This window comes from Buteo buteo, chromosome 1 (genome assembly GCF_964188355.1).
Source record: "Buteo buteo chromosome 1, bButBut1.hap1.1, whole genome shotgun sequence".
NCBI lineage: Eukaryota > Metazoa > Chordata > Aves > Accipitriformes > Accipitridae > Buteo > Buteo buteo.
This window is the reverse complement of record NC_134171.1, coordinates 59,770,511-59,783,581: the sequence shown is the minus strand read 5'-3', so window position 1 is coordinate 59,783,581 and position 13,071 is coordinate 59,770,511. Positions and strand designations below refer to the sequence as shown.

The window sequence follows — 13,071 nt, the reverse complement described above, 5'->3', positions numbered from 1 at the left end:
AGAATTAGCCTGAAGAGGCAAATGTTCAAATATCAGGATCCAGGTTCACAACCAACGTGGGTCTGGCTTAGAAAAGACTAGTGTTTTGAGATACATTAGGTTCTGTTTGTCTTTGGAAACTTCCAGGTGTACTTGATGGAATTCCAGACTTGTCCCTTGAATTAGAAAGGCTACAGGTTTCTTTTCATACAACTGAACATGACATTCCTGTTAGCAGGAACTGGGGTGCATCAGTATCTATGAGACTTGAAATAAAACAAGCACCACATCCTTCTGAACTGATAACCTGTATAGTCCCAGACTTCCTGCTCTACTGATTGCCTTGAAACATTTATAGGAGATCTTTAACTGGGTAGGTCAAAGATAGTTATCAAAATGCCTTGCTCTATTAATACAGGAGGTGTGATAGAATCAGAAATGCTTCTTTGGCATTAAGCTATTTTTAGAGAAAAACATTCTTGTTTAGATCTATGGTTTTATTTTGTACCAATGTCTATGCTAAACTGAGATGCTTGATCGTTTCACTTTAACTCTCCATCATTTAAAATTATATTGTTAAGTATTCTTCCCCATTCATAATAGTGGCCTTCAAAGTAACACTTAATGCAAAATGTCCAAGAAGTTAATAACTAAACTGTGAAAAATGTTTCTGTGTTAAATACGTAGAAGGATGAAGCTGCTTCTTGGCCACAAACACTTAAGTTCCTCCCTTCCATGTCTCTTTCCTTTAATAAATGCAGCTACCTCATTCTAGCCATTAAAAGTCTAAGTGAATCATTAGCTTTTTTCTATACAATAATCTATTATATTAACTTAAACTGTTCTTTCTGTTACCTGTGGAAAATCCCAACGTTTTTTCTCCCTCTCTTGGGTAACTGGGTTTTTAAGCGCTCTTGTCACTTGCACACTACACCACTATATTTTTATCTTTAAATGGTCCCCATGAAATTGTGTATCATTCATAAGAATTGCCTTTGAAACACTTCTCTGGGGCTAAGGCATTTCTCGTTTGTGGGCATATTCACAGGAGCAGCCTGTTTTATTATGTTTTTAAATCTTCCTTTGGAGCTGAATTTGTTTTCTCAGTACAGGTGCTCTTTGCATCTCTATTTGCCAGTGGCCTATGGTTTATGTAATTTGGACATGTGTTGAAGCTGGAAAATTGACATAACCTTTAAAATCTTAGTCTGAGTTTAAGCAATTTTTTAAGAGGGATATAGTGTTTTGGTTTGTGTCCTCTGTAGTTCAACCTGAAACTTTATGGTGTTAGGTCTCCTCTGCATTTCCTCCTTTTTTTTTTTTTTTTTTTTTTTTTTTAATTTCAACTTTTACTCATCTGTGTAATTAACTGGAATGTTGTCCCAGTCCTGGGCTGGGGCCAGAGATGACCTCCAGGGGGGAGGAAAGGATGTAACGGTAGAAATTGGGCACCCAAAAGCATGTGGAGTGTCTCCTGCAACAGGGTTAGTGCAATAAGGTGGGAATTTTTTCGTTGTTTCTGCAAAGTGTTCAAATTCCAACTTTAATTTTCTATTTTGCTGTAAGCCCTCTGACATTTTGTCTACAAAACCTTCTCCTCCCCAGATGTGATTGACAGCTCCAAGCTTTTCCTGTGATGGAGGAATCCCGGGTCCAAGTTCTCATCTCTTTCACATCCCAGACAAGTATCTTGATCAGCTGAGGCTTTCAATCAATATTTCCATAACCCTCCAAAGGAGACTATGTGACAGCTGTGACTTGAACATGGATGAAGAAATATCAAAATGTATTTCTGGGGGTTCAGCGTATTTTTACAGCAGTGTGTCTTAGGGCTTCAGGCAGGGCTTCTGCCAAAATCTGCCCAATAAATAAATTACTTTGTTCTGAGCACATTTACTTCAGATTCTGTAGTCAGTAGCAGGTTCTCCCCTCATGGCACAAAAATCCTGTGAAATTTAACCTCACAAAAAGAATCTCTGACTTCCGGTTCACAGGGTGTTGGGTCACTGAGGCAGAATATCTACATATATAATTTTCTATGCAGCATACGAAGCTAGATGAAGAATGAATGGCATGAAAGGAGAAGAAAGTGTGATGGTGAGCTCTGCACAGCAGACCCTGACGTGTCTGGGAAGGTTAACAATTGACTCTTTGTTGGGGTGAGGAGCTGAGAGTGTGACCTGAGCACATATGAAATGGGACAGGGCCCAGACTTAGATGCACACAGTACATTTTTCAAAAACCTGTGGCAACTGCTCTCTGAAACCTTAGAAGTAAGCCTTCTCTTATTTGGTTGTGCTTGATTTGTATTAGCAACTTCAGGACCTGACAGAAGAATTCCAGGTGTTAAGGGCTTTTCTTATTATCCTAAAATTTCCTCGGTAGTATTTCATTGCAGGGGTCAAAATCCTTGAATTTTATTTTATTTTATTTTTTTTTTACTTGGGAAGCTTTTCTTTTGGTTCATTTGCAGGGTCAATATTAATGCCATCTGATATGTAGACCCCAAAACAGAATATATGGGAAGAAGCTGAATTATAAGATGAGGAAAGTGGAAAGCAGAAAGCAATTTTACCAAATCCAGGTACTAGAGAATTAAAATTCTCAGCCATGCTCCAGGAAGCAAATTTATGCTCAGATTACAGAGTAAGGTTTGGTTTAATTGACCGTGTTGTAATTTTCCCACACCCTTTGGTCACAGAAATCAGATGCAGTTCTCTGATGCCTGCGGCATCAAACCAGACATGGTCTGAGGTATCTGAGAGCAACCAGAGCTCACTAATGGAAATTTGTGATGTGCAGAACAAATGTGTTTATATTGCTTGTGTCCCTCTCAACCAGTTAGCTACAAACAGCCAGGCTACATACAGCACTTTTTGGGAAAGATGCTGAGGATGCCCTTAGCTCTCCATTAGTTGCTTGGGTGACAGGTGTCTATACTTTGAGGAGCGGACTGACATAGAAGTATAAGTAAGGTCTAGCTTGAAAACAGACGAACTTTTAAATTCAAATATTGTTTTTCATCTGCTCTTGAAAGACACTTTTAAAAACAATCTAATAATATGGATGTGCAGTAATGATATTTACGGCGTAGTTCAGGCTCCGTTGACAAGTTACTAATTTGAAATGTCAGCAGGAATGCATCCCTGCTGTGAGATGAAGGCCACCTCTTACATATGTGTTAAACTCGGTTTTCTTCTCCCCCTGCCTCCTCCAAAACCAGAAGAAAATCTGTGAATTCCCTTCAAATATAAATTGCAATGAAGACCTGGAGGCCAACATTGCTGTATTTTGTTTCTCAGGGCCAGGAGAGCATGGGAGCCCCGCAGGGCTGCTCAAATGCAGCCAGCAGCTTCAAAGTGCCACCTGAGGTAAAACTCTGCTGGGCCTCAGCCCGGGGAGCGTGCCAAATGGGACACACTAAACTAGTGTCACCCTGGTTCAGCCACCTCCCAGCCGTTCTGCCTGAGTCTGAGACTCCAGGCATCATGGTGGGCTGGGAATGGCAGGTCTACTGCCCCCCTTTCCCTCCTGACTGCTGGTCCTCCCTTGCTTCCTCTGTATGTGGCACCTGGAGGAAATTTCCACAGTCTGAACTGCTGCTTTTCCTCTGGGTGAGGGGTCAAGCTCTCGGCATGGGTAGCCTCACAGCTACCTTTTTTACAGAAAAGCAGCTTACAGCACAAACCTACAATGGCCAAATCTGTGATGGCTTCTTCCTTGGCAGAGGGGAGGAACGGGCCACAAGCCTGAGCCAGCAGAGCCACCCTGCAGGGAATGCTGCTCTCACTGCAGTGTAGACCTGTCCTGAGGCAGCATGGACTGGCACCAAGAGCCAGAGAGGCCCCGAGGAGAGGTTGAGACGGCTTAAAAGCATGTGTGCCTTTACCTGAGCCCAGGACTCACGCTGGTGCAGCCCCAAGCTGACCACATCGGTTGTTTCTGTGGTCCAAGAGCATTTTCTCAATGTGCTGATGCTTCCGTGCACTCATGTCTGTGCTGTGAAAACTGGGACACCCTGCTGTGCCGCCAGTCACCCGAACACGCCACACCAGTTACTCTAAGAGATGCACTTGCTGCTAAACCCTTCCTCCTTGGCAGCAAAGCTAGCTTTGTTCAAACTTGCTCTCTTGAGAGGATGCCAAATAAATTCTTCCAGAGTGCATCTACTGAATCTCTCACTGAAGTGCTGCATTACATGTCTATGCATTTTTGTGCTTCTACCCTTGCCTTATGTAGCTGACATGGACTTAGTTTGACCTGCAAGTGGCAGTATATGGCTTAAAATGCTTCCTTCTTCCATGGCTCTTTCTCACCCAGCTCCACGACGGAGGGAAGGGTAATCGGAGGGCTGACTGAATTCCCCTGACTAGGGGCTTACTTAAACAATCTTCTTGTCTGAAAGGTGTCACGCAGCTCCCTATTATTCCTAACACTGCTCAAGCATAGGAAAACATTTTGAATTGCTTTCTTTTCTCAAGTTGTTTTAAAGATTACTTTCCCTGCATATTTTGAAGGCTTTCATTTCCTATGTGAATTTTGAAATAGTGCTGCGTAGCTGATTTCTACATAATGCTTGGGTGTCATCATAAATATACATAGAGAAATAAGTACATTCAGTTAACAAAAGAAACTTAACTTGTGCACATGATTTCCTTTGCAAAGCCGGTGTTCGAATTATCCTTTTTGTTTTTCTGGTAGCAGGATAAACTTTTTGCATTGCTGCAACAATTCCCAAGCCTTTCTGCTGACCCAGTATGATGGTGATAGGGTTTAGTCAGATCCCATGTTAATGCACTGAGTATAAACAGTTGACATTGCTTCCTATTTTTTAAATCTTATTGACCATAATCTGTGGCCACTCTTCCATATGGAATTGCTGAAGTAGCTCCCAGGCGGGACTGACATCTTGTACCCCTGAGAGGAGGCACAGAGAAAATTGGATCAATCCAAGCATGGCACAGGTTTTGTCAGTTGGAGAAGGCAGGGACACCAAGACTGCTTATTCCCCTTAGGGGCAGCCCTACCCTTAGGTAGGGCAGAAGTAGACAATTGCCCAAATTACCAGCAGGTAGCAATATTTATGTGGTAGATTCTGCTAAAGATTTCCTGGTTTTTATGCCAACAAAGTGGTTCAAGTTTACCTGTGAAATGTCAAGAACAGAAGAATAGCCTTCTCTGCTTTCTCCTGAGAAGCTTCAGCCTGGTTTGTTTATTTGTTGGTTGTCAGCCAAAGTTTCAAAATATCTTGAGTGACACCCTACAAACCTCTGTTTTACAGGTGGAGTAAGAAGGCAGAGTTTATACATACTGGATGTTATTCTGCTGTCTCACCCATGAGTCAACCCTCCTAGGACTGAATGGCAATCCTAATGGTCTTCTCTCTGCTTCCCTTCCTCCCTCTGCTTTATGTGTAAAGGTGCTATGCTTCAGCCTTGTCAGCTGCAAGTCTGGTGTTTTTTCACAGGCTTTAAAAATAAATCTTAAAAGAAACTATTCTGTTCTGTTTGGCTGTAAAGGACACTGAAAGTTTCATATATAGCATATCGTGCATAAAAATAATTGCTGCAACTGCAATGTACAAGTACTTATTGTTCTGAGGTAAAATCAAGAAGTGTCACAAGTAAAAAATATTACTCTGAAAAAAAAGTCCTTGCTTTAAGAAGTAGAGAAAAACAGCTCTATCAGTGGAAAACCAGAACACAGAGAGGGTTTTATTTGTAAGTCAGCTTTTTTATGGTACTCATCAGAATCCCTTTAGTACCTCATAAATATGAATTAATTTATGCTCATAACTCTTCTATGAAGTATGGAACTATTATTTTCTTCAGTTTAGAGAAGGGAAAATGGGCCGAGGAAAGATCAAATGAATTGCCCAACATCATAATGATCACCTGTAGTAGAACAGAATAGAAATGAAGATTTCCAGAGTCCTGGGCCACACTTTTAACCACAAAACAATCTTTTTCTCAAAGATAATTGTTGGTATCTATGATGCAGGGGAAAAAAAATCAGCCCCACTTTCAGGAAAATAAAGACATAGTGACAAAGATGAAGTGCTTCATCTGGAAATCTCTGAGATTGGAAAGCATTTAGATGCTAGTAAAGATTCCAAAGGTTAACTTTAGATTCAGCTGTGTTCATAAGGCAGCAAGGTTTTAAAAAATAAATTAAGATAATCCATAAACAATAGGACTTACAGATGTAGAGGGAAATCATGAGCTTAGGAGTTTTTTAGGCTTTTCAAATGTACATCTGAACTCTTCAAAGCACCCATTTTTAACACCATGGTTCTCTACCTCCTGTCAGTTTTATGATCCTCAATTTCAGAGAGGATGTAAAACATATTCTTCAGTCAGTATGCTGATGGTTTCATTCCTGTGCTAGATCTGCCTAAACGCCAGTGCTCTGAACCCAGCAAGGACAGCCCTGAAGTCTGGAGATTTTTAGAATGATAAATATTTCTGGTTCAATTTTCTCCAGGAATACCAGGAGTTCTCAAGTAAGACAAGGCCTACATTGTGCTAGGTAGAAAGCAGCTGATGCTAGACAAAGTCCTGGATCATCCTTTTCCTCAGTGCTCTCCGACTGCAATTAGACACAGTCATGGGGACAGGGAAGACATTACGAAAGGCACAGTGATGTGTCAGGGGTAACACTGTGGCAACTGCAAAGCCAGCAGAATAGCCCAGAACCTTACCTCATTTAATAGATCATGACTGCATTGCATTGCAATTGCTGTTCATGTATTTTGTTTGTCTTTTATGATAAGTAGCCAGTTAGCAACAGGATGCTAACACAGCCTGGAAGGAGTTAGGTGTACATCCAGCTGCATGACATTATATTAAGTAACATATATATCAGTATGCCTAAGATGGGAATGGCTTTAAAATATGAATCTGCGTTTCTTGGCCTGTGCCCTGAGCTTTTCTTCCACGTTTAACTTTTCCTGTCCATTTCCGACCACAATAATGTTGTTAAATCCTGGTCCTTTGCACAGTTTCCTGCTAACTTGAAGGTTTGGTTCGAGATGCTGCATAGGACTTTTGGACTGATTACTTTCATCTCAACTTCATCTCTTCAGTGTCCTAATCTTGGACATAACAATGTTTTAGCTTTAAGACTTCTTCTGGACCTGGAATATATGTCCCTATGAATAGGAAGTCTCCAGGGTGATATTAGTGAGGAAATTAAGTAGAAGGAGAGGTGGAAGAGAGCATGTTTATCTATGCTAAGCAGCCAGTGATGTCTGTGATCAAAGCCGATGGGGAGACCATCATAACCAAAGAGTTGCACTGTCGCTGTAACAAAATGCTTCTGCTATATGTCTTGCTATATATACAAGCACGAGACATTGTGCTTGTCCCTCAGCGAGAAGTGCCGTAGGAGTTTGCTCAACTGGCTGCTCACAGGGATCACAAGCAACCTCTGTGCAGCTACATCCATTGGCACTGCTCTGCTGATCTCACTGCTCTGCCACTTCAACTGAAACAAGTCTCAACTGCAAAACGTTTCTTGGTCTGAACTGTTCTCTCAGGCATGTGTGTGGTGTCACGTTGCATAACACACGCTGTTCAACAGTTGATGCATAAATGCATTTGCCTTGTGTTACTAGGAGTGATGTTAGCCTACAGGTGTTTCTCATGTGTGTCTGTGTATGGTGTGAGAGATTGATAGATTAGAAAGTCTAAAAGAGCCCTCTGTTGTTCCACAATAGCGCAGTACAAAGCCACTCAGTGTCTGCTTGTTTCTGCATCTACCTCTGCAAAACGCTGTTACCCGACAGTCTAGGAGGCAGAAGGTAGATTTTTAAAGTACTTTTTTTACCCTGAAACCTGACAATTCAGACTCCTGCTTGAAGATGGGGTTGTTGTGCTCAGCACCCAAACAGAAACCCTTTTGGAAAGCTATAGGCAAGGGGTCATGTGGCTGATTTCTTGTGGCACCAACTGCTCAAACCTTAAAATAATTAAGTAAGAAGCAGTAGTTCTAATCCCACTGTGGTTTGTTTTTCTCTCTGACCATCTGTGAATAGAAGTGTCTCTTCCCCCAGCGCTGAAGTAAGGGATGATTTACCAGGCAGTGGAGACCACAAGAGAAATGACTGAAGGCCTTGGGGACTGCTGCAATGCTCATGACTGGAGGAGAAGCAGTGGTATCTGAAGAAACACAAGCAGTACCTGGTAGCTCTCCCCTTCTCTCCCTCAAAAAATGCCCTGTCTTGCTCCTTCTCTAAAGGGGAATAAGAAAAGACCCACTATGGTCTGCATCCATGGGGAAGTTGGGAGGGTACGAAAAAAAATGCTATCTTCTCCCACAGAAGGATGATCATGGGCACACTGAACTGCCAGGTCTACCATTTCAGGGTGTGAGCAGCCTGGAAGAATAAAGCCTCAAGGAGTCTTAAAGACATTTAAAAATGTAAGGACAAAGTGGAAATAAAAGAAGAAATACTAGGTGAATAAAAAGGGGAAAATATGTCAAATAATACGGAGTTTAGCAGACAATTAAAGGATGGAAAGAGGCAATTACTGAAAGACATGCAAACAAATGAGAAAGAAAAGATTCATGATAAGTTTCTAAAGAAGAGTAGGACCAGCAAGTCAGTGTCTCCCACAAATATTTTTGGAAGCTTTTTTTCTTAATTCAGTTCCATATGCTTAGAGCTGATCCCATCTTTAGAGTTGATGGCTTATGCCTTTCTATCAAGCATTTTTTCTCAGCTGTGCTGACAAGTTTTTTGGGTAGGAATGCAGTGCCGTGTTGGAAAATGGAAACATGGATAATAGAAAAAGTCTGCATTAAAGCCTTTCAAGCTTCCTGAAAGTCCTGCTTTTTGAAAAGCTGTTTGTTCCAAGATACCCTCTACTGAAGAACAATAAACTAAGGCCAACTGCTGCTGTTCCTGGCTGGTTTTGTAGCCAGGAGTGGTGTATGGGCCTGTTTGCTGAGAAGTGTTGACTGTTGTTCAGGGTCTTTTTTGACAAAAATAGGATTCCTTACAGTTTGTGCCATAACACTTCCCTGCAAAAAGCATAAATAAAACCCAGGGAGTAACACATAAACTCTATATGTTTTAAAGTAATAGTCTTAGATTCTGCTTTAAAGAACCTCTGAGAACCCATTATGACAAAGCAGATTTCTCCAAACTGATACCTCTCTCACCATAGGTAATATTCTTTAATAAGATCTTCAGCAAGGTATTCACAGTGCATTTGCAACAGAGAATTTGCAGTTCACATCCACTGCTGTTCGGAGAACTTTTAGGGCATGAGGTGCACAGGGATGATAAGCAGCATTCGCTCTAGCTCTAGCATTAGCTGTCACGAAAACTGACTAAAAGAAACACAAGACTTCAGCTTTATCACGGATATAGCTGCGAGTATTTTTGCAAGTGATGGGATGGATATTGCATCATTGCAGCTAGCTCTGCTCCCGGTTAGCAGGTGCTGAAGCTGACAGCGTGTGCCTTGCTCGCTCGTATGCTCAGGGAGCAGGAGCTCTGCCAGCTGCAGCATCCTGCCAGCTCCCCGGATCACAGCCTGCAGGGCCTGAAGGGATGGCACAACACAGAAACTCATTCACAAGTGTCTGAATTTCTATGTTTCAGCTGCCCGGCTGAGGAATTGAGAATTTCTCCTCTCAAGATATTTCAGGGTCTTTTCTCAACTGGGGACTTGGACAACCTTTCCAAATACAAGGGAAGCGTTTTAAATGCAGTAGACTAAAGTGATCTACAATTAGGGGTGACATCAGATTTCCAGGAAGTCAAGGAAGATACGAGTTTGCTGTGTGTGCATATCTACTGTCAATTTTGCATGTGGTGATGTATTTTTCTCTGACTTTTCCTTTCTTATGAGCTCGCAGCCATTTCTCCTCCACATTGCAAATGACAAACAAACACAACAGATCCTATCAGCACTCCTCAGCAAGCAAAGGCTTATTTGTATTTCTGTATCATTGCTAAGTTCTGTGGGATATATTTCAGAAGAGGATAGTTCTCCCAGCTGCAGCCTGCAATCTGACTCCATGAAAATCTTTGGTATTGAACCTGATGTCGGTGAACTATGAGCCACCTGAGTGCCTAACCGAGGCCTAACTTTGGCTGTCCAAGTTCAGGGTGGGATTATTGGCTGGTCTGATATAAGCACGTGAGTTTTCAAAGAAGCAGATGGAAGTGTAATGTAAAGTGGGAAACAGTTTGGAAATTCAGCTATTTTGCAGTGTTTAGGGTCAAATCTTCCTGTCCTTGCTTCTGCTGAATAGCACTAATTAGCTTCCCTGATGCACCCCCAGGAGTATTTGGGTAGAAGGAGAAAATGAGGACGTCAAAATCACTCCTCTACGTTGTTTTGTACCAGGAGTGCTGGTTCAGCACTGAAGGTGACAGCAAGTTATAAAATCTTGTGTCCCTTCTGATGCTGGGAACCCCGAGATTGGTGCAGCATCAGACTGACCTATGGTCAAGGCACGGCATGCTGCACAGACTTCTGCTTCCTTTCAAGATAAAGACAAGGACATGCTGGTGGCATCATTGCTGGTGCTAGGTGAAAGCATCCTCCAGGCTTTGCCTTTACAATTACCCAGTTAAGTTTAGGTTTAAGGGATATGTACAGCACAGCACGGTCCTGAAGGCCAAGCAATACGTGCAGTACAGTACGGCACAGCGCAGTGCATGCATGCACCTGCTCAGGGCAATCGGTGCGTGGATCAGAAGCTCCTCGATGTACAGTAGTCTAGTTAGGAGAACTACATATGTTCTGCAGTCCTAAGTGGATGCGAGATGTCCCAGGAGGAAAACACATTCAGTGCTGGACAAAACTTGTAAATGGCTTGGCTTTCGTGGTTGACTTTTCGTGGGGAATGTTCTGGGTAATACCAGCTTTTCCAGTGCTTTCTGCGTAGAAGTGCTTGTAACACAGTAATTAAAAGAGCTGTAATTGCATGGGGAGGATTATTTCCACATCATTTACACTAGCTGTGTGTTGGTGAGAAGTCACAAATAGGCACAGGACTCAGGCAGCTGTGTTTGTAATTCCCAGAAGAAAGCACATGGGATCCAGCTTCTCTGCATTGCTTAACCCTAGCACTGCAGAGTCTGTGGGACTGCAGGGAGGAGAGGACAGTTTCTTCTCCCTATTTACTTCAGTGATCTTAATCACAACGGACACCGTCAAGGTTGGTGCCAAACCTGGGCTGTAAGAAACGGGCCTCAGTCCGCTTGCAAAGCACCGCAGCCTGGCACCTCCTGGCCTGCAGACACCCGGGGTGAATGGTCCAGGCTGGCAATGCCTCCTTTCTCTCTCTTTTGGTAGTGTGCGCTGAGCTCTTCCCAGCCCGAAGGAGCCCTTGCAGCAGCTGCTTCCAGGAGAGCGACGCTTTTCCTCCGCTGCTGGAGCCGCCCTGGGCCACAGAGGAGCTGCCTCCTCAGCCACAGCTGCAGGATACCAAATTAGACCTCCTGACCAAATTTAAAAATTAGCGGCGTCTAAAAAGAGTCTCCCTCTCCAAGCTCTGACCATTTCAGCCAAGAGTATGAAACTAAAAAAATCCTATTGATCTCTTTTTTGTCTCTTTCCCTCTGCTGTGCAAGCACATATCATAAGGCTAAAATCTGGGCCGTGCTGAAGCAGGTGGTAAAATGTCTATTGACTTCAACAGAGCCTGGGTTTTACTTCAGAAATAAACTGCAGAGCTATGCAATAAATGAATTCAACATCCCAGATGCAAACTCATACATTTTACTGGTTTAAATTGCATTACTCTGGGTTTATAGTAGTGCTATGGGAGCGTAAATTATTCCAGTGATTCCTATATATTATTGAAAATCAGATGCCAAACTTAATCTGCCTAAAATCCAAAACTAGTGACACACAATTCAATTATAAATTGTGTGCAAAATGTGCAAGCTGCCAAAAGTAGCTTCAGTCAAATATGTGCCTAGGGGCCCAGTAATGGATATAATGTTATGCTTGCTAGTTTATTGCTGTCTGTACTTTCCTCAATGCATATATCATTGACTTAGATTTTTACCTAACTGTAGGCTCATTTCTTTCTTCCTAAAATACTTAGAAGGGAACTGAAATGAAAAATTAAAATCATTGTCTAATTTTGTATGTGCAGAAGGCTCTTTGGCATAGATCTACAGTGAAACAGGCATTATTGACAGCTTTGTCAAGTTTCCCATATGGACAGTTTATGCTGATTTCCAGGCAGTTACAAATAATTGAAGTTAAAGATCTCTGTAGCTTGTCTGACAAGGCTGAAACAAGAAACATGTATATGTCTGACTTAGGACAGCTTATCGTTTATGGTGCTGCTGGTTTGCTTCTCCGAGGAACTGGCAGGTTGTTTTCCAGCACAAAACAGCAGAGGCTAATTTGGGCCCACCAGAAATGATCACAGCAGAGGCTAATCTGGGACTACCAGAAATGATCACAAAGTGACTTTCATAAATGATCACATGATGCAGCCTGAGGAAAGCTGGTAAAATCTGGAAAGATGGAGCAAACCTTTATGTTCAGTATGTGTTCAGCAAGAGCCTGTTTCACCTGGTTTTACTGTCCTAAATCTCATTTTCAATACGCAGTAAAAACAGTTCTAAGGAAAGGGAAGCTTGCCAGCCCGACTAGACATCTTTTATATGGTGAAGATTGCTATGGCAGTAAAAATCTGTTTATTAAAATCTCTGAGTATGTGTAATTATAGGGTACTGTGTGATGAATGAAGATGAAGTTGGGCGTGAAATAAATGGTCTTTTAGACACTTTGGGATTGCAGTAACTGTTAGATACCTTGAAAGCTTCCTAGCTCACATTGACAATGTATGAACAAAAGGACATCCCTTGATGACAAAAATTGGCAAAATTACACATGATCAAATCCAACAAGCAGAATCACCACAGTGATTATTCCTAATTTTTTGTGTGTATGTGTGACAAGGTTTGCATCATGTGTATTTTATATGTTTGCACCTCTCTTCTAAGTCAATAGGGGCAGGACCAAGAATCTACTGATAACTGATCTGTGTTGTAATTCTGTTGGGTCTGGTTTATGTCTAATGATAAGATTCCTGTGTTTATATAATTTAGAC

At 42.1% G+C, this 13,071-nt stretch overlaps 1 long non-coding RNA gene across 1 annotated transcript in view; it reads left to right on the top strand.

Moving 5' to 3' along the window:
* Window positions 1-2,834, top strand: part of LOC142033215 (uncharacterized) — a 58,576-nt gene extending 55,742 nt beyond the window's left edge. Inside the window, exon 3 of the long non-coding RNA XR_012651118.1 lies at window positions 1,585-2,834. This is a non-coding gene — a long non-coding RNA (uncharacterized LOC142033215). The remainder of the gene's footprint in view (window positions 1-1,584) is intronic.
* The last annotated feature ends 10,237 nt before the right edge of the window (window positions 2,835-13,071 follow it).